Consider the following 20502-nt stretch of genomic DNA (forward strand, 5'->3'; position numbering starts at 1 on the left):
ATTTCTTTCATCTGCCTCTATTTTTATCCCTACAAGACTTTTTCTATCTTGAAGATAGGGTCCGCTGGAAGAAGATGGAGGCTTCCTCAAAGCACTTGGTACTCACATTCTTCAGTGCTCGTGGTCAGTCCATCACTGGTCCTCTTCTTGATTATCAAAAGTTCCTCTGGTCATCTCCTGACCTTTGAAAACCCCCTGGCCTTGCAGTTGTTTGGAATATAAACTACCCTTTCCTGTATCCGATGCTATGTTTTCAAACCCTGCTTCAGGGAGATAGCCCTGTCCTACAGGAACTAGAGCTTGCTTAACTTGACCAAACAGTATACGTGATGGTCTTTACTCTCGTTCAATGGGAATAACAACACATTTACACAACAGAGTATTTCTCAGCTGTTAAGAAATGACATCATGAAAATTTCAGGCCAATGGCTAGAACTAGAAACTAGAAAAATCATCCTGAGTAAGGTGACCCAGAAAGAGATTTATTGTATGTATTTTCCCTTATGTGTATATCTATCTGTGTCTATCTACCTCTATACTCTGTGTGTGTGTGTTGTGTGTGTGTGCAAGTGTGTGTGTGTAGTGTCTGTGTGTGGTATGTGTGTGTGTCGTGTCTCTGTGTGTGGTATGTATATGGTGTGTGTGCAAGTGTGTGTGTGGTGTGTGTGTGCAAGTGTGTGTGTGGTATGTGTGTGTAGTGTCTGTGTGTGTGGTGTGTGGTATGTATGTGGTGTGTGTGTATGGTGTGTGTGCAAGTGTGTGTGTGGTGTGTGTGCAAGTGTGTGTGTGGTGTGTGTGTGTGCATGTATGTGTGTGGTATGTGTGTGTGGTATGTGTGTGTGTAGTGTCTGTGTGTGTGGTGTGTGGTATGTGTGTGATGTGTGTGTGAGTATGTGTGTGTGTGTGTGTGGTGTGTATGTGTGTGTGGGGTGTGTGGTGTGTGTATATGTGTGTGTTTGTGTGTATGTGTGGGGGGGGTGTGGTGTGTGTATATGTGTGTGTTTGTGTGTGTGTGGTGGGGGTGTGGTGTGTGTGTGTATGTATGTGTGTGTGGGGTGTGTGTGTGTGGTGTGTGTGGTGTATGTATGTGTGTGTCTGTGTGGGGTGTGTGTGTGATATAACCCAGATGTGGGGAAGGAAAGGGAATGAGAAGTTCAGGTGTAAATCTGGAATAGAAAGGGGACTGAGGAGAGACTGAGTCACAGAGTTGTGTTGCACTTGGGAGGTCAGGAAGCCGAGAGCAGTGGAAATTAGCAATAAACCGACACTTGATGGTGTCATGTTGTACCTGTAGACGGCGCCTTCTTCAGCCATCACAAGAACAGCTTCCTCGGCCTGGCAGTGGTGCCTCACCCCCTTAATTTCAGCGCTCGGGAAGCAGGCAGTCGGATCGATCAGCAGAGCTACAGGGAGTATCCCTGACTAGAAAACAATCAAACAAACTGGCTTCCTCCTGTAGCAGATGGGAATTTTCTGAGACCCACTGCCAGGCAATACGCAGAGAGGCGGGGGCTCGGATTACCCCGAGTGGGCCTCTGATTCTTGGACCTGCTCTCCGGACTCCTTATTTTTCTGTTGGCTTGTCCTTTCCAGCTTCAACGTGATGGTTTTGGTTTCATCTGACTGTATTTTACTGTGGGGTGTTTGGTTGTTATCTCTTAGAAGCCTGTTCTTTTCTAATGAGAGACAGAAAGGGAGGGGATCCTGGTGGATCCCAGGAACGGGGAGGGGCTGGGGGGATCCGTATTCAGATTGCATTGTATGAGAACAGAATGTGTTTAATAAAATGGAAAGACAACTAGAAATGCAATTTTCCGTGTCTAGAATCCACTATCACCGTCTGGAGCTCCGGCCTGTGGAGCAGTCTTCTCTCCCAGGGGGCCCTGGCTCTACCCCCCACCCCTGCCGCTGCCGTTCTGGGTAATCCTCCGTGGTTACTGCTATCACCTCCAAAATGCTGGGATCATCTGCTGCAGCTGGGCTGCTCTGAACCCAGGACCTCTGCAAGAGCAGCCAGTGCCGTTAACCACTGAGCCATCTCTCCAGCCCCGTGGTATCTTCCCTGATCACTGCAGCTGTCTCGGCTCCAGCATCACACACCTCAGCAAAGCAAAGGTTCCATCCAGTGGCCTCAGCTGCTCTCCAGGACCCCTTTGGAGATTCAAAACAAGCACCGCCTGGGTGACTCTTCTGAGAAACGGCTATTTTCAGAGACGTGTTCTCTTAACTCCCAGCCAGCCGTTTTTCCAGGTTCCACCCCAGCCCCTTTAAACAGTTCGTCCCAACTCTTCCTTCCTCAGTTTCCCAAGAGTGTACTTAAACAGCCCCTTCTCCCAGATTCCCTATGGGTAGCAGCTCCAAACAGTCCAGCCTGTCTGCTGAGCTTAGCTACTCCTGGCTCAACTACCTTCTAACAAAATCTCCTGCACCAACCACCTTCTCTTCTCTCTCTGCTAGCCCACCCCTCATTTCCCTTTTCTTTCTTTGGCTGGCCTTATCCAGTTTCTAGAACTCCAAGAGGCAAATAACACTGAAGCTCTTAGGATTAAACAGTTCTAACAGCTAAGAATTCTTTTTAAATGTATCTGAGTAAACTCAATGTCTTTCAGACATTGACACACCAGAAGAGAGGGCATCAGATTCATTACAGATGGTTGTGAGCCACAGTAAGAATTCTTAAAGGGCCAGCAGCTGGGGAGCCTTTAAGGGGCCAGGCCAGGTGCACAAGATAAATCACACCTCCCTCTTATATAACCAAGCTCAGCTGCCAACACAAGGTATAACCTGGGCAAGTTGCGAACTCAGCTACTGTGCGTTTCCAGAAGATGTTTGCCTCGATGATGCTGGTCTTTTATTCTTTTTAAAAAATGGTTTTCTTATTTTATTTATTTTTTTAGACAGCCAAATCTTTTATTTAATTTTAATTGGGGGAATGGGTCTGTAGGGGATGGGCCTGGGGCCCTCATTGCTTAGCTTGTTCAAAGGCACTGCCTCCAGAATCCTGTGGCCTCACGACAAATGGAAGCTCTGGAGGACTGGAAAAGGGGTCGAAGCCATCTGCTGAGAAGGCCAAGCCCAGTGTGGCTGGGGCCAGTGGCTGGGCTGTCTGACTAGTGACACTCGAGTTTTCCTGTCATCAAGGAGTTGGTCCTCTCTGTAGAGGCCCTCAACCTCTTGCTTCAGTTCGAACACAGTGCTCGACTCCTTGACTTCAGTGAAGATGGTGATCTTGTGGTACCCAATCATAAGAACCGGGTCATAAGGACATCAGGCTGACATCAGAGCTAGCCTGAGGCACCCTGCCTGGCCCCAGAGACCCTGCACCCCAGCCCTGCGCCCCTCCTCCCGTGCCAGCTCACCTGTGTTTATTTTTTATGTTACATGCATTGGTGTTTTGCCTGCATGTCTCGTCTGCCAGTGTGCAGGTATCAGATGCCCTGGGAATGTTATGGAGAATGTTTTGAGCTGCCGTGTGGGTGCTTGGGATTGAACCCAGGTCTTTGGGAAGAGCAGCCAGCACTGCTAAGCATTGAGTCTTTAGAGTCCCCTGCTCATGGGGAGTTTTTATGTTTTCTCTTGATCACTGCAAATTTCTCAGCTCCAGCTGACTGGTATCAAGAATCACAGCAAAGCAAAGGTTTCTGTGTGGCCCGGTATCTGTGGACCACAGCTGACTCCTCAGCCCTCGCTTATCCAGAACCACCAGGAGGGATCTTGGCAAGATGTGAGAGCCTGCTGATAGTCCGGGTGAGCTGAGCAGCAACACTAGTGTGTAAGTAAGATGATGGGAGTGGGGGGGGGGGCATACCTCCTAAGAGTGAGAACGTATTCCTCGTTTACCCGTGAACACAAGCCCTTGTTGGTTTTAATTATCCTGACCTTTCTGACCAGGTAAGACGGAGTCTCAAACCTCAACGTAGTTTTATTTCGCATTGATCTGCGGGATTAAAATGTTGAAGGTTTGTTTCTTGGCTTGCTTTCCCTCCACCCCTTTGGGGACTGAGCCACTCTCTGTTTGACTGCTGTGTTGGAGGTCTTCTAGAAGACCAGGCTGGGCAGGACCTCACAGACCTCCTGGGCATCTTTTTCCTATGGAGGCTACACAAGGCAGCCCATTTAAGGGGAAGGGATCCAAAGGCAGGCAATGCAGTCAGAGACAGCCCCTGCTCCCGATTTAGGAGTCCCTCATGAAGACCTAGCTGCACAAATGTCTTGTATATGCTCAGGGGGTCTAGGTCCATCTCATGCATGACTTCATGTTGGCAGTTTTGTCTCTATGAGCACCCAACAGGTCCAGTTTAGTTGATTTTTTTCTTGTGGTCTCCTTCAATCCTTCCCCGAGCTCTGCTTAACGCTTGGTTGTTTTGTCACCGAGGGTAAGCCTCCCTGCTGACTGTGATGCTAGGCAGCTGTGTGCCAGTGCAGCTGAATAACACCAGCAGTGACAGGGTGGGTCAAGGTGACAAGGTCCCTCTTGTCATGGACCTCAAGCTTAGCCAAGTCATCGGTCGGCCATTCAGTCCCTCAACCTTGACTCCATCTTTACCACTGCATCTTGTAGGCGGGATGAACTGTAGGTTAAAACGTTTCTGTCTGGCTCGGTCTCTCACTCCGTCCATTGGAAGTTGTGCCTGACTACAGAAAAGGGCAGGTTCGGGCTCCGTCCTCCCCATTGCTAGGAGGACTAGCCAGGGTCTCCCTGATCAATTCCTGGGAGTGTGTATAGCCCTTGGGTTCTAGCTTCTCCCCATCCCCCATACTCTCTCCCCATCCCCCATACTCTCTCCCCATCCCCCATACTCTCTCCCCATCCCCCATACTCTCTCCCCATCCCCCATACTCTCTCCCCATCCCCCATACTCTCTCCCCATCCCCCATACTCTCTCCCCATCCCCCATACTCTCTCCCCATCCCCCATACTCTCTCCCCATCCCCCATACTCTCTCCCCATCCCCCATACTCTCTCCCCATCCCCCATACTCTCTCCCCATCCCCCATACTCTCTCCCCATCCCCCATACTCTCTCCCCATCCCCCATACTCTCTCCCCATCCCCCATACTCTCTCCCCATCCCCCATACTCTCTCCCCATCCCCCATACTCTCTCCCCATCCCCCATACTCTCTCCCCATCCCCCATACCTGATCCCTACTGTTTCTATCCCAACTTCCCCCCCCTCCAGTCCTCTCTCTCTCTCTCTCTCTCTCTCTCTCTCTCTCTCTCTCTCTCTCTCTCTCTCTCTCTCCAACCAAGATGTCTACTCTTTCTCCTTCTCAGAGTAGTGATCTCCCCTTTAGCCTTTCTTATTTCTTACCTTTTTTGACTCATACATTGTAGCATGGTTATCTGTTACCTTTTGACTAATAAATCCACCTAGAAGTGAGTAATGTGTCTTTCTTGATCTGAGTTATCTCACCCAGGATGATATTTTCTATTTCCATCCATTGGCCTAAATTTTCACGATGTTCTTGTTTGTAATGCCTGAATAATACTGCACTGTGTAATGTACATTTTCTTCATTCTTTGGTTGAAGGGACGTCTCTCAGTTGTTTCTGTTTCTGGATATTAGGAATAAATCTGCTATGAACATAGTTGAGCAAGTGTCCTTGGGTATGGTGAAGCATTTTGGGGGTGGGGGGTTATAAACAAGAGTGGTATGCCTGGGTCTTGTGGTAAATCTATTCTCAATTTTCTGCAAAACTGCCAAACTGATTTCCAAAGCGGTTGTGCGTGTTTGCCCTCCCACCAGCAATGGAGGCTCCTACTCCACAATCTCAACAGTGTGAGCTGTGGTGAGAGGTTCTGATCTCAGCCACCTGACAGGTGTGAGGTGGAATCTGAGTCATTCTGATTCACATTACCGTGATGACAAAGCATGCTGAACATTTAAGTGCTTCTCAGCCTTTAGAGTTCTCTGATTTGCTCTGCATCCCATTTTTAAAAATTGTGATATTTGGTTTGTTAATGTCTAGTTTCTTGGATTCTTTACATACTTTTTTATATCAGCCCCTCTATTGGAGCTGGTGAAAAAAAAATCTTTTCTCATTCTTAGGCTGCTGTTTTGTTCTTTTGATGGTTTTCTTTGCTTTACAGAAAAAAAAAACTTTTTCAGTTTCATGAGGTCCCGATTATCAGCTGTTGATCAGCGTCCGCGCTGTCGGTGTTCTCAGGAATTCATCTCCTGTGCCAATGTTTTCACGGCTACTTTCCTCTCAATCAGCTTCAGTGTGTGTGCTTTTACGTTGAGGTCCTTGACCCACTTGGGACTTAATTGTTGTGTCCGTGATGGACATGGATCTGTTTGCATTTCTGTTCGTGCAGACGCCCAGTTAGACCAGTACTGTTTTTTAAAGGTGCTTCCTTTTTCCCGTTATATAGTTTTGGCTTCTTTGTCAAAAAATCCAGTATCCATAGTTGGGTGGATTTATGTATGAGCCTTTGATTGGTTTCCATTGTTTGATGTGGGTCTTTATGCCACTAACATGTTTTTCTTCTAATTACTACGGCTCTGTAGTAGAGGGTGAGACCAGGGATGATGATACCCCCAAAGATTTTTAGTGTACAGGATTCTTCTAGCTATCCTGGGATTTTTGTTTTTCCATATGAAAGGTTCATATCAATCCCAAGTATGGGTGGGAATTTTGATGGGAATTGCATTGAATCTGTAGATTACTTCTGGTAGTATTAGCCCTTTTTCCTGTTAATCCTACTGAACCATGAACAAGAGAGAGAACTTTCCATCTTCTGATTTCCATCTTCAGGTTTTTTCTTCAAATACTTAATTCTTTTTCTATAGGCCTTTCACTTGCTTGGTTAGAATTATACATGGGTACTTTCTATTTATTTAATATGAAGTGTGTAGTTTCCCTAATCTCTCAGCCAGCTTATTTCTACATAGGAGTGCTACAGGGTTTCCTTATTTCATTCATATATATATATATATATATATATATATATATATATATATATATACACACATACACATACATGCATACATACATACATTGTCTGTGAATAGTGATACTTGGACTTCTTTCTTTCCAATTTGTATCCCCCTGATCTCCTTCTGTAGTTTATTGCTCAATCTAAAATTTCAAGTACCTTGTGAATAGATATGGAGAGCCTTTCCTTGCCCCTGATTTTTGTGGAATTGCTGTAAGCATCTCTCCATTTGATTGGATGTGGACAATCGGCTTTCTGTGTATTGCATTTCTTGTGTTTGTACCTTGTATCTGTGATCTTTCCAAGGCTTTTGTCATAAAAGGGTGTTGAATTATTCCACAGGCTTTTTCATCACCTGATGAGAAGATCGTGTGTCCTTTTCTTTGTTTATATGATGGGTTACATTGATAGATTTTTATTCATTAAACAATCCTTGCATCTCTGGTATGAGGCCTATTTCAAAATGAGGGCTGATGTTTTTGATATGCTCTTGAATTTGGTTTGAGTATTTTAGCATCAATATCTATAGGGAAATTGGTCTGAAATTCATTTTGTTGCTTCTTGGTGTGGCTTAGATATCAGCCTGACTGTGGCCTCATATAATGAATTTGGCAGTGTTCCTTCTGTTTCGATTTAAGAAATTGTTTGAAGAGTATTGGTGTTAGCTCACACCTTCCTTCTTTGGCTTTCTTGATGTGGACTTTGTTTTCTTGTGTGTTGTCTTTACCCTCTCTGGGTTGGGGTTGGAGTTTTTCTTCTAGTATATTGCTTAGGGCTGGGTTGGTGGACAGATAGGTTAAATTTGTTTAAATTGTTTGTTATGTGGCGGGTATGCTGGGGGGTGGATGTTACCTTCAAGAAAGACTGAAGAAGCTATGGGAGGAGGTCCTTTGGTAGTGTTCTGGAGATGGTGTGTGTGTTTGGAGGTTGAGGGTCTTGAGAAAATTTGCTTTTTTTTTTTTTTTTTTTTTGCAAGTTTTCAGCGTAGACGTGAGCACTGAGATCCACAGGAGTGCTGGGCTCATGAAAGACAGGAGTGCTGATGAGACTGCTGGGTACTGGTCCAGCTACTCTGGTTCTGTCTGTTCACCAAGGCCTGAGCCTCATGCTGTATAAAAGGTCTAGAGGGATTGATTGACAGGGAGGACTGAGTACAGAAGTTAGGGACTGCAGAGCTGCCCTGATGTGGTTTTTTTTTTTTTTTTTTTTTTTTTTTTTTGGTGGAATTGTACCAGAGCACACAGTTTTTATTAGGCAGCAGTTGGGAAATCAGCAGTTACACTCGGCCACACGCTCCAGTCCATCTTTCTTGATTGGCACAGGAGTTGGAGGAGCCCTTGGCAGCATTAATGAGCTCATCTGCAAGGCACTCGGCGATGGTCTTGTTCCGGAAAGCAGCCTCACGAGCCCCGGTGCACAGCAGCCAAATAACCTGATACACCCACAGCCTGCCTTCTCACTGTCCTGGCCTGCCCAATGCGTCTTCTGGGGGTGGGGGAGGGGGAACTGTTGACGACAGCATTCACCAGGACCAGCAGAGGGTTCTCACCAGTGAGCAGGTGGATGATCTCAAAGGCGTGCTTGACAATTCGTACAGCCATGAGTTTCTTGCCGTTGTTACGACCGACCGTGCGTCGTCATGGAGTTAGTAAGGCGCTCACGATGGGACACTGCACTTTGCGGAAGCGCTTGGCAGCATACTGTCCCGCACTGTGGGGTAGGTGCTCGGCATACTTTTTCACAGCAATAAAATCTTGTAGAGAAGTTTAGTTCACATTGTCAGTGCTACATTTCCCAAAGAGCTTGATTAATGTCTGGGGTCTCTGCCACCGCTGCTGTGGCTGTTTCCCACTCAGTCATTCCGAGGGCGCAGACCGGGCTTCTCCATCGCTCCGGGTGGGCCATGCTCCGTCCTGGAAGACGGGAAGAGCGTATTTTTCTTTTATTCCCAAGTTCTCCTGTGCTACAAGGTCTCCCAATGGGACCAAGTTTCTGTGTAATGCTAAGATCTCTAATGTTTCCCTTTGCCACCTGATCTACAAATAATCGGAGGACACTCTGTAAGTCCAAGAACAAAATCTTTAGATCGCCAGTGATCCCGGACTTTGAAGCTTCTCAACGTGCCTCAGGTCTACCAAGTCAGCAGGTTTTCCTGGCCTCCCAAGAACCTTTGGTTGTCACACAAGTTTTTCCCAATGATTCAAGAAGGCAGAGAGGGTGGAGCGCACTGTGTTCATCAAGGAACAAATGCTAGTCCCAGAAGAACGTCTTGAAAAGTGCAAGTACCCGACCCACGAACACACGGCACTGGCTCAAAGGCTTGGGCTGACGGATCACAAGATCAAGGTCTGGTCCCTCTTCTCTCTCCCCTTCCCCTAGTCAGTCAGCCATTCCCCCACCACCCACGTGCACACTATCTCCTTGGCCCGGTTCCAGGTTGTAGAAAGGTGATGAAGGTGTATTCAGGGCCGGATTTGCATACCCTGTAGCCTCTCAGTCTGGGTACACTGGGGAGGCACACTGGTTCCCCAGAGTATCCGGGAGGTATAGACATCAGGGCTCTCCTCAAAGCTTCTGACTCTTGAGAGACATTTCCCTAATCTGTGGGTTTCATGTGCGGCTCCTACTGCCTCCATTTTTCAGGTCCAGGAACCTTGTGTTCCCTCATGTGTTCTGGAGAGAGACCAAGTGCCCAGCCTCTTACCAAGCATCTTCAAATTTGGGACCTAATGGGTATGCCAGGCCTCTCCTGATCTCCGCTTTCCTTTGTCTTTCTAGACATGGTTCAAGGGAGCACAGAAGGAGGCTCAAAACCGCCTGGGAGGCCTGACTCGGACAGGGCCTGCAGACACCAGATGTCATGACCTTGCTGTTTCCTCTGGCAGAATGCCTTCTTTTGTGCCAGAAACGTTTGGATGTCTGCTGTCCTCAACTCAGTCCACCCAGTGCCTCCCCAGACCAGGGATCCAACTTCTCCATTGATTAACCCTTGCATGAGGTATGGCTCAGGAAGAGCAAGTTTGTGAACCTCAGCAGAAGCAGAGAATCAAGCAAGCAGGGTAGGACTGGCCTCCCAAAAACATGTGTCTCCTGTGTCACGCATTGCAGTCTCAATCTGAGGGACCATCGGAGTGGGCTCTCCTCCTCTCCTCAGACCTTGAAGGATTGCCCCGAATTCAGAACCCACCTTCTCCCTGCGTCAGACAAACATCAGTTGTCAACCTTCTTCCTGAACTCAGCCCCCGAATCGTCCACACCAGGAATTCATCTTCTCTAATATTGATCTAGCCTGTGGGGAACCTCTACCCACCCACCCCCCAAAAGAATACAAGACCTAGGCTGCAGACGGGAAAGGCTAGAGTAAAACTGAGCCGTCTCTCCAGCCCTGTGCCATTCACTCTTAACTGAGTGTGTAAGACATCGGAACCACACCATATCTTTGTTGCCCTTCAGAGTCAGTGGGAACATGTATCATGGGCATCCCCATGGTTCCCTGAGAAAGCACAGACCACAAACATGGCCCCCAGCAGCAGGAGAATTATAGACCCAGACAAGGCTCACAGAGACAGCCAGGATCATAGACATTAACATGGACTAAAGTGAAGGACAGGCCACTCACATCAATATTGTCCTCCTGGCCACCGCAAGGCCTGCTGACACCAACACGCATAGCATAGAGTACAGACTCATTACAGCTATTAGATACAGCATTTCTTCACGGCATCCAGCATAGACTTAACATTCCCTGTGTCTTTTTTCTTAGAGTTGAGATTTCCAGCCATGTACTAACACACTTTGCTGGACTCGCCCTAATCAGTGAGTTGCACTAATCTATTGTGTTATTTATACTTTATTGTCAATAAAGTGACCTTAATACAATTCCACGGGTGTCTCTTACTGCTTTACAATGTATCACGACGTGAAGAAAACGAAAAACTCCTGTGCTTGCAGCAGTGGTTCAGAGCACCCCGTTCAGTTCCCAGCAAATGTGTTCTGTGTCTCTCCATTTCCAGGACCCTCAGTTCAGGGCTCTTTTGCCCTCTTCTAGACTTGTGTGCACGTACATTCACATGTGCACACGTGCACACACTGATCAGTGAACAGCATGGAATGCTGAGCAGGCCCTTGGACAGCATAAAGGCTGGGGAAAGCCGGTTGTGTTTGCCTCCACCTTTAATCCCAGCACCCAGGAGACCAAGACAGGTGGATGTCTGCAATTTTCAGGCCAGCATGGCTTATATAGTGAGATTCGGGAGGGTGACGGCCATGTAGACAAATGGTGGATGATTTAGAAGAGCAAAAGAAAGGATCTAGCAATAGGGAGGAACGAACAGGAGCCATGGGCTGCAGGCTGTGTTGAGGACATTTTTCTGAGATGGTCACTTACCAAAGAAGATGCATCTTTCTTGCAGGGCAGTACCAAGCGCCCTGTTAGGTTTTTCAGCTCCCAAGCAAAATGGTACTGTGCGTCTCTGCTCAATAAAGATGTCCTGAGTGTGGCCATGATTCCATATGGTTTAAACAGGCTGAGTGGAGCTACTTGGCAGGATGGTTTCCTAAACAGGTGGTAGAAGCTGGGAAACTTCCTGATGGAGAAGAAAGACCAGACTTTCAGAGTAGACTTTTAACTCCCAGTACAATATGGAAAAGATAGGAGGGCCTGCTGATAAATGGGGTGGATTTGGCATAAAGTTTCTTTTGTAGACTTTGTGGGTAAGCTAGGAGCATGTCCCCACAGGAATGACAGGTGGTTGATAGTCTTGAATGTATGAAGTAGGGACTATAGAGCTTCCCTGACTCATTTCTCTTTAAAGGTGTGCATGCAGAACATGTGGGTGGTATTCTGGCTAGAAGGAGGGACAGTGGGAAGGCGTAAAGCTGAGCAGGCCCTCCCAATTATTTCCTGGGAGTAAGCCATCGAACTCAGGGCTGAAACAAACAGGCTGGAGAGACGGCTCAGCGGTTAAGAGCGCTGACTGCTCTTCCAGAGGTCCTGAGTTCAAATCCCAGCAACCACATGGTGGCTCACAACCATCTGTAATGGGATCCGATGCCTTCTTCTGTTGTGTCTGAAGACAGTGACAGTGCACTCACATACATGAAAAAAGGCTTTATAAAAAGAACAATTCAAGGAATCAACAAAACCAAGAGCTGGTTCTTCAAGTAAATCAATGAAGTAGGCAAACCCTTAACTAAATTAACAGGCACCGAAACAGTGCTTTTTCAGTCTACTGTTTTTTCTTCCAGAGAATGCTGAGGTTGATCACAGAATCTCACATGATCATTGACAAATTCTCTGGCAATGAGTTTGACAGGGTCCTATTTGGCTAAATTTGCGTTCAACTCTGTGGTTAATTTTAATCCTCTGTAGATGTGAAGAAAGCTTCCCGGGAGCTGGCCCAATAATCTGAGGTCTTCACTGATAGTGTCTGGACCAAGTAAGAAACCAGTGGAGCTTCAGTGTTCCTGCAGCCGGGAGTGGCCGGACCCCTGAGAAGGAAACTGAGGCTCCTTGGTGCTGTTTAAAAAGTTTTCAGTTAAAAGCTTCTTTGTGTGTGTGTGTGTGTGTAGTTTTATTTGAACACAAAACACGTACACAAGCCATCTACTCATTTTCTTCACTGCATAGTCTGGCGTTGGTATTGGTGACTCTGATGGCCAGCTGTGCTGCTCTTTCTACGATGGCTTTTCGGTTCTTAGAGGACACATTGTGAGCAATCTCAGCACAGTAAGATTTGTTGCACATCAGCAGCACTTCCAGCTCCTTGACATTGTGGACCAGAAACTTCCGGAAGCCACTCGGCAGCATGTGCTTGGTTTTCTTGTTACTCCCATAACCAGTGTTGGGCATCAGGATCTGGCCCTTGAATCTTCTCCGCACCCTGTTGTCTGATGCCTCTGGGTTTGCGCCAGTTTCGCTTGATTTTCACATATCTGTCTGACTGGTGCCTGATGAACTTCTTGGTCCTCTTTTCGACGATCTTGGGCTTCACCAGAGGCCGGAGGGCAGCCATGATGCCGCAAAATAGATGGCAGCCACCTCGCAGGCAGCACCAAGGAAGAAGCTCAGTTAAAAGTTTTTATTCCCTCACAAGACATCAGCATTTTCTTCTGAAGACCATTGAGCCCAGGGACAATCTGTGGACTGAAACCAAGCCCTAGCAACAAGCCAACAACTTGAACCTTATGTACAGGAACCTAGGGGAATCAGGAGAGAGTATGATGTCTGCAGAGAGCTCGGGGGCCAGTTAGAAATGCTGGGTGGCTCCCCCAGCTGCCAGGGTACAGACAGGGTTGTTGAAGACAACATGCTGTTGGCCTCCAAGGAGTGTTCAGTAAGAGGTAGAAATGGGCAGGAAGCCTAGAAGCAGAGTAGAACTGTTTCCCTGAGAAGGTGATTGACAGATGCAGCCCTAGTTTCCTGTGGATGGGATTCCAAAGAGAAGAGGCTTGACTATATAGCACATAGGGACTGTGGAGATTCCCTGATTTCCTTCCCCTTAAATGTGTGCAGGACTAGGAGAACTCACAATGGGATCTCCAATGACACTGGGACCAGAGTGAGGCTCTGGATGGCCTAGATCTCCAAAGTGTGACAGCCAGGAAGGTTTATGGCTGAGCAGACCCTTCATCTAGAAGGGGTAACCATATTGGGTATGTGGACCACACTTTTAATCCCAGTACTTGGCAAGTGGGTTTCTGTGATAATGAGGCCTGGCTTGTCTGTACAGTGAGGCCCAGGAAATCAGGTACATGTGTAGGGACCCTGCCTCAATTTAAAGAAGGAGAAAAGGGAGAATTACAAGGTGACAGCAGTGGGCAGGTGTGAGCAGGTGCCCTGGGAAGCGGGATGAGAAGAGACCAATTTCTTGAGGTGATTGTAATAGTGAAGGACCAATTTCTTCTGGATGGTGCTATTGAAGGATCCTAGGAGCTTTGGCCAGCCTTACACCCACCGCCTTAGGTCAAGACTAGGCCATGTATCCGCTTCCAGCCTCGGACCACGGCTAGGCCAAGTTCCATTCTCCACCACAGTTCTTGGGAGGGGCAGGAACATTCTTGAAAAATGGCAGAATGTACTGACTGGTAGTCACCTGACCCTCTGGTCCCAGAGAGAGTTCAGATGCCTGTCATATGCTCAATAGCCAATAGATTCAAAGGTCAATATGCTTAGCCAGTAAGTTTAAACTGTAACCTTGCTGATGTAACCTGTACTCCTAAAAAGTATAAAAACCACTTACTATAGCCATTCCAGTCACTCGCTACGAGGGGCTGATTGAGGGTTGACCCCAGAGTGCCAGAAAATAAACTTCTTGTGTTTGCATCGATCACTGATCTCTTGTCTCATTCATGGGAGTCTCCCAGTAGTTAAGGCTCAATTTCAGTCTCACACTATAATAGGGCAGGAGACCTGGAAAAGGGGTGTGGTGTGGTTGGTACACACTTTTAATTCAGGCACTGGGTGGGGTGGGCAGAGGCATGTGGATCTCTGGGAGTTTTAGGTCAGCCTTGTCTACAAATCAAGTTATAGGGCAGCCAGGGAGTTCATACAGAGAAACCCTGTCTCAAAAAAAAAAAAAAAAAAACCAAAAAGGTGTCTTCCACCTGGCCAGTTTTCCATAAGGTGTGGCTGCAGACTTGAGTGTAGCCACAGGTTGGAGATGTTTGCTAGATGTAAGGGGATGCGAGAGGAATCATCCTGGGTAGAGATTCAATTAAGGCCAAGGCCTTGGAGTGGAGCTTCAATACTAGGGTGGATCTGGATTAGACCTAAGAGTCTGCAGACATCCAGGACAATTAGACCATGAACTCTCTTGTATAGAAGATGAGGAAGAGGGAATGGGGTCACTTGGATATTGCCTGTTCTGTGGCTCTTTACTCCTTGGTTGGAGACAGTCAGGCAGAAAGGAAGAGGACCCCCAACTTATTTCTTATAAAATTATTTATTTGCATTTCAAATATTGCCCCATTACCTACCCCCCCAGAGTTCTTCACCCCATCCCCCCTCACCTTTGGCCCTGAGAGGGTGGTCCCCCACCCACCTGTCCCCACCTCACCCCCTCCAGAGATCTAAGACTTAAACATTGGGGGAGGACATCCCATTGCCAGCCTCCCTGCAATTCATGTAAATACAGGAGCTGTTTGCACATTTGTTGCTATGTTGAGGCTACTTATAGGCATGGGAGACAGAGGCAAGTGGTCAGAAAGCCTGAGGCTCCAAACTGATCCCTGCTGGGTAGGAATGATGGGCAGCCTCTGGAAGTTTTCTGACCTGTTTCCTTTTCCCAGGTTCTCCAATAGGAACGTGCTCCAATTAAGTTCAGAACCCTCATTTGCCCCAAGGTCCCTCCTTGCATCCAGAATTCCAAATGTCTTCAAATGCACCCAGTTTCCAGATGTGTCTCAATATCCTGCAAGGAACTTACCTTTCCAAATGTGTCAGAGTCCCCTAGTGTCCCCAAGAAGTCCAAGGCAATCAAGTCTTTCAGTCCCTGAAAGGTTCTTATGTCACCAAGAGTCCCAAGGATCATCAAGAAAATCAAGTATAGGAAAGCACCCAGTGGGGTTGGAGAGATGGCTCAGTGGTTAGAGCACTGACTGCTCTTCCAGAGGTCCTGAGTTCAATTCCCAGCAACCACATGGTGGCTCACAACCATCTGTCATGGGATTAGATGCCCTTTTCTGGTGTGTCTGAAGACGCTTACAGTGTACTCATATTAAAAAATAATAAATAATTAAAAAGGAATGCACCCAGGCCCTGAAATGGGCCCAGGTTTTACCAACACAGAGAAGACTCTCAGTGCATCCAAGTTATCGACCCCTTCAATGTCCTCAGTGAGATCTGTTTTCGAGGTTTTCTAGGACCTATGGTGCTGTCTGATAAATATGACTGACAAGCTGGCCTTGTGGCTCCAAGGAATCAGCTGAAAGTACGTACCATGTGAAAGACCCTCGTTACGAGGACCTTTAGCTGAGGAGACCCCAGGACCCAAGAATCAGCCGAGACCACTGGATGCAAGTTGCAAGAGGGTTTTATTGGTCACAGACGTCCGTGGGCGACAGCCTATTCAGAGGACTGGCGCGCTGGACCAAGGGACAGTTTCTTTTTTATAGGGTTTGGAGGGCAGAAGTGAAGTACAGAAGCAGAAGCATAGTAACAGGGTTTTAATTGGTTAGTTTAAATGAGGCCAGGGAGTGAGCCCAAAAATATGGCTCTAAGGACACAACTCCTGGTACCAGCCGGGGTTACAGCTTCTGAGAATAATTGCTTTGGGCTTATCTAAGTGTGGGAACGGTGGCAGAAATATGGCTCCAAGGAAGCAACTCCTGGTACCAGTCGGGGGCTGCAGCTTATCTGAAAGCTGGGCTTGTCTGAATGTCTTCCTTTCTTTGTCTATTGCAAGCTGGCCGCCCACCGGTATCTTGCTTGGCCACCTGGGACCCTGACCTAGCCTGCCCCGTGTGTGCACAGCCTTACAGAAATGGCATTTACTGTTGCTAAGCGGGGGTCTTTCACCATGTACTCCAAGGACCAAGCCTGTTCAGCCGGTCAACACAGTTTAAAGGGAGGGAATGGGGATTAAAGAACAGACAGACAGCATTATAACATGACTCCAGCCAGTGCTGAAGCTGAGGTGGGTTTATATTTTTTCCCAGTCTGCTTTTATAGCATTCTAGGTATGTGTGATTTACTTAGATCACAAAGTAGTCAAACAAGGCAATAAACAAAGTCCCATGGTCTCGGTACCTAGGGGCTTATCAAGAGAGAAGAAAGCCTCACTTTCCTTAGCTGTGTTTCCCCGGAGCTTTGTATTGGCCCAAATGTAAATATTCTTATCTGAGCCCACTCCCTTGCCTTCCCAGCCCAGTGTAAATATTCTTGCCAATATCCCAGAAGCCGTATCTAAGGCTCACCACACTCCAAGGAACAAAAGCTCCTGCTGCAGGAACACTTCGATCAGTGCATGTACCCAAACCCGGAGGAACGTTTGCGCTGTCATTATTGATTGGTGTGATGGGGTATGAGATCACCGTCTGCCTGTCCCTTTTTCTCTCCAACAGCCACAATCTCTCCTCCCCCATCAGGCACCTGAACTCTGTGCTTCTTAAATGCTCAGGGCAGCTTAGACAGTTGTGGACGGTGGATAAACATGCATCCAAGGGCCAAATCTCCCATTCTGCTCCCCCCCCCCCCCCCCCCGGTACCAAGGTAGATGAACATTATTCCCCGGCAGGGTCTCAGAGACCTAGGCCTCAGAACCCATAAGACACACTGGCTGAATCTTCCTGGTCTTTTGATGTCAGGCCACACACATTCTACCTTACCACAATCTCGTAGAAATGAAGGTTTAGACGGGAACAGAGTCGGACTCTGGCATGGCTTTAAAGACTGATGGTCTCCGGGACATGGTTGTGAGCTACCATGTGGTTGCTGGGATTTGAACTCAGAACCTCTGGAAGAGCAGTCAGTGCTCTTAACCACTGAGCCTTCTCTCCACCCCCCTTGGGCACATTCCTTAACCATCCAGCCCCTGATGACAACTTCTAAAAAACCCTAAAACTTTCTTGCTCTTTGTGAGGGTAAAAAGCTGCAGGTGGGGGTGGGGTGGGGATTAAGTGTGGGGTCTTTGTTCTAGCTCAGCAGGAACTGCAGCTGCTCTAACTTTCAGCCAGCCAGTTGGAAGTCACAGAAAGAAAAGGGACACTTTAAAAGGTGATTATAGTGTTTATTACTAAGTTGTAAAAAGTTTCCTATGAAAAGAAAAACAGGATGTGGGGGATGAATGTAAAGGGGGGGACGAGGGAAAAATCTTCTTTGAGCCTCTTTGTCTAAAATGTGTTCTTTCCAGAAGGTTCTCCTCAGCTCAGTTCTGACTCTTCGCCCTCTGCACTTACGCAGGTGCAGGATCACCTGATAAAAGCTCACCAAACGTTCAACCCACAAAAGGAATGAGTTTACAGCAGAGAATGTTTACGTGCAGATCCGTCAGGAGTAATTATCAGGATAAACATTCATCACCTGTCTCAGCTCCACAGGTTCACTGAAAGTCAAGAAACAGTAACTAAGTTATTGGTGAAGCTTTGTATAGATAAACCCAGCCAATCAATACTTTATCCTCTGTCCTAGTTCCTATAATAAATCATTAGTTCCCTTTTTATAACCTTTAGTTAATGATTTTACAATCTGAGACATGCACTGAGTAGTAGAAAGTCTGGTTACTATTCTAGAAGCAATTCACAGGTGACACATGGGAGCCTGGCAGAGTTAATGTAGTCCTATCAGAAAAGAACCTAATACCCGTCCAACTATAGAAGAGCTTAGTAAATATTGATATAATTTTAGGAATTCTTATAGGATCATCATTAAGAATTAAGAAATCTATTTGTCTATATGGCATCACTACCAGACAGAACATCTTCATTGATCTGCTCAAAGGGGTAAATACTGAAAGACCCCCCACAGAGGGGAGACCCTCACTCAAGTCTCAGGATAACACGACCCCCCAAGAACTCATGAGAGACCTTCCTTGCTGCAATTACACGAGGTTTATTGATGAACCAGTGCACTGGGGTCGAGACTCATATCCCACGCAGGGGTAGACGAGTCTGACCCTGAGCAGCTGGGAGAAGGGGTTTTTAAAGGATAAAACCACAACCAAGGGGGGAGGGAGTACATCATTGGAAAATGCCAAAATTACCAGTGAAGAATCGCAATGGAAACACCCGGTTTCTCAAGAATGTTTATAAGGTGTTATTTTAACTTTTATGGTTTTATGGTCAGTCAGCTCCTGAAACAGAATCACTGAACCAGCTATCCTACATGTTTGGCTCTACTCTACTTGCTAGGGGTCTTCTACTTTACCAGTTGGGGGGGGGGGTCAGGATTTATCCTGGTCTTTCAATACCTAGTGATTGTCATATGTGTTTAATGACAACAGAAAAAGCACATTAATAGCAGGACTCTTTCCTAAACTGATTTTCTCCTGAGCCCTGCCTTCAAGAGCTTTGTCGTAGATATTAATCTATATTGAAGTCATTTCAGGAAGATCATCTGCTAGTTATCAGCTTGTCCTATGGTGGCTCCTGACAATCTGATGTCTCTTGTTTTTCATACCTGGCTCAAGAACAACCAGACTAAGTACAAGCAGAAGAATCCCCGGGATGTTCCAGAAGGACTGCCAGAGACAAACGGAAGCTCTGAAGCTGTTTCTGAGTGAACCCATTTTCCTGGTCCCTAACCTGTCGTTGCCTCTGCCAACGAAGGGTCTGTGAGTACAGGCACATTGAGTGTGGACTCCATTCCCAAACTCACTGCCACAAGAATCTTCTCTGCACACCGATCAGGCCTGTGATGGTGCCGGGTGTAGTCTGCAAGAAGGCCTGCTTCATGGCCGTGCCCCTGTTGCAGCTGGAAACTCTGGTGAATCTGCAGCAGCTGAAGTCCAGACTGGCCTAGCAGTAGCTGAAGCTCCAGTTGCCATGGTAGCTGCCACCCAAGGTCCAAAGGATGCTTAAGATTCAGGTCTATCCGCTGAAGAGCTCCGGATGGACCCTTGAAGACTTTGACAACTCAGAGGATGGGTATGGCTGGAGATACACCCCCACTCCACACAACACTTCTCACTCACCCCCCCTTTGACTGATCCAGGTCTTTATTGCAAGAAAGAATGTCTTAGTGCACACCCTTGATCTCAGCTCTATTAGTAAAAGAAGAAAAAAAAACACAAAAAAAATTTTTAATGTTTTTCCAGACTCCCCCCCCCCAATATTTATCTATGTGAATGCCCACAATGCATATATGGCAAATGTCTTAAGAGTGTAGGATCTCCTGGAGTAAAACCATAGACATCCAGGTCTCCCGTGTGTGCTGGGAAACTGTCCTGCATGACAATGGTGCGTTGGGGGAGGGGGCAAGCTTGAATAGAATAAAGACCCTGCTGTGAGTTGCACCAGATGGGCTCCTGTCTGTGTTTTGGGGGGATCAGTAACATTTCCCAGGCACCAGGAGGTCAACCAAACAGAAACAAAGCATAAATAATGAAATTAACAGAGGTTATGAAGCAAATGAACCTAACATATTTTTAGAACATTTTATCCAAACACAAAAGAATATACCTTCTTTTCAGCACTTCATGGAACTGTCTCCAAACTGACCATCTATCTACTCCGTCACAAAGCAAGCCTCGGGAGATATAAGAAAATTGAAATAACTCCTTGTACCCTGTCAGACTTCAACAACAACAGAAACAACAGAAAGCCTACGTAGTCATGAAAACTGAACCAAGCCTTGATTTCTGGGTCGGGGAAGACGTAAAGAAATAAAGACTGTCTAGAGTTCAATGAAATGTGAGCACAACAGGCCCAAAGTATGGGACATGGCGAAAGCAGCGCTAAGAGGAAATTCCAGCACACTAAGTACACTCAAAGGAAGTCGGGGACCTCTAATACTGACAAATAATCTATGTATTTAAGAGCTCTAGAAAAAAAAGAAGAAAAAAACACCCAGGAGTAGACGGCAAGAAATAATGAATCTCATGGCTGAAATCAATCAATTAGAAAC

General features: G+C 46.9%; 3 pseudogenes across 3 annotated transcripts in view; 1 reads left to right on the forward strand and 2 right to left on the reverse strand.

Annotated features, from left to right (window-relative positions):
* Nucleotides 1-8210: 8210 nt before the first annotated feature.
* On the reverse strand, nt 8211-8801 carry LOC308414064 (small ribosomal subunit protein uS7-like; annotated as a pseudogene). Its single transcript has one exon. The product of its transcript is annotated as a small ribosomal subunit protein uS7-like (transcript).
* A 3745-nt stretch (nt 8802-12546) lies between these two features.
* LOC308413995 (large ribosomal subunit protein eL32-like) lies at nt 12547-12996 on the reverse strand (annotated as a pseudogene). Its single transcript has one exon. The product of its transcript is annotated as a large ribosomal subunit protein eL32-like (transcript).
* A 2124-nt stretch (nt 12997-15120) lies between these two features.
* The window catches only part of LOC308414065 (oocyte-specific homeobox protein 5-like), a 9289-nt pseudogene continuing 3907 nt past the window's right edge, over nt 15121-20502 (forward strand). Inside the window, exons 1-4 of the transcript in view lie at nt 15121-15133; nt 15261-15484; nt 17792-17841; nt 19067-19523. The product of the transcript in view is annotated as an oocyte-specific homeobox protein 5-like (transcript). The remainder of the gene's footprint in view (nt 15134-15260; nt 15485-17791; nt 17842-19066; nt 19524-20502) is intronic.

This window comes from Micromys minutus (assembly GCF_963924665.1).
Source record: "Micromys minutus genome assembly, chromosome: 32".
Classification (NCBI taxonomy): Eukaryota; Metazoa; Chordata; class Mammalia; order Rodentia; family Muridae; genus Micromys; species Micromys minutus.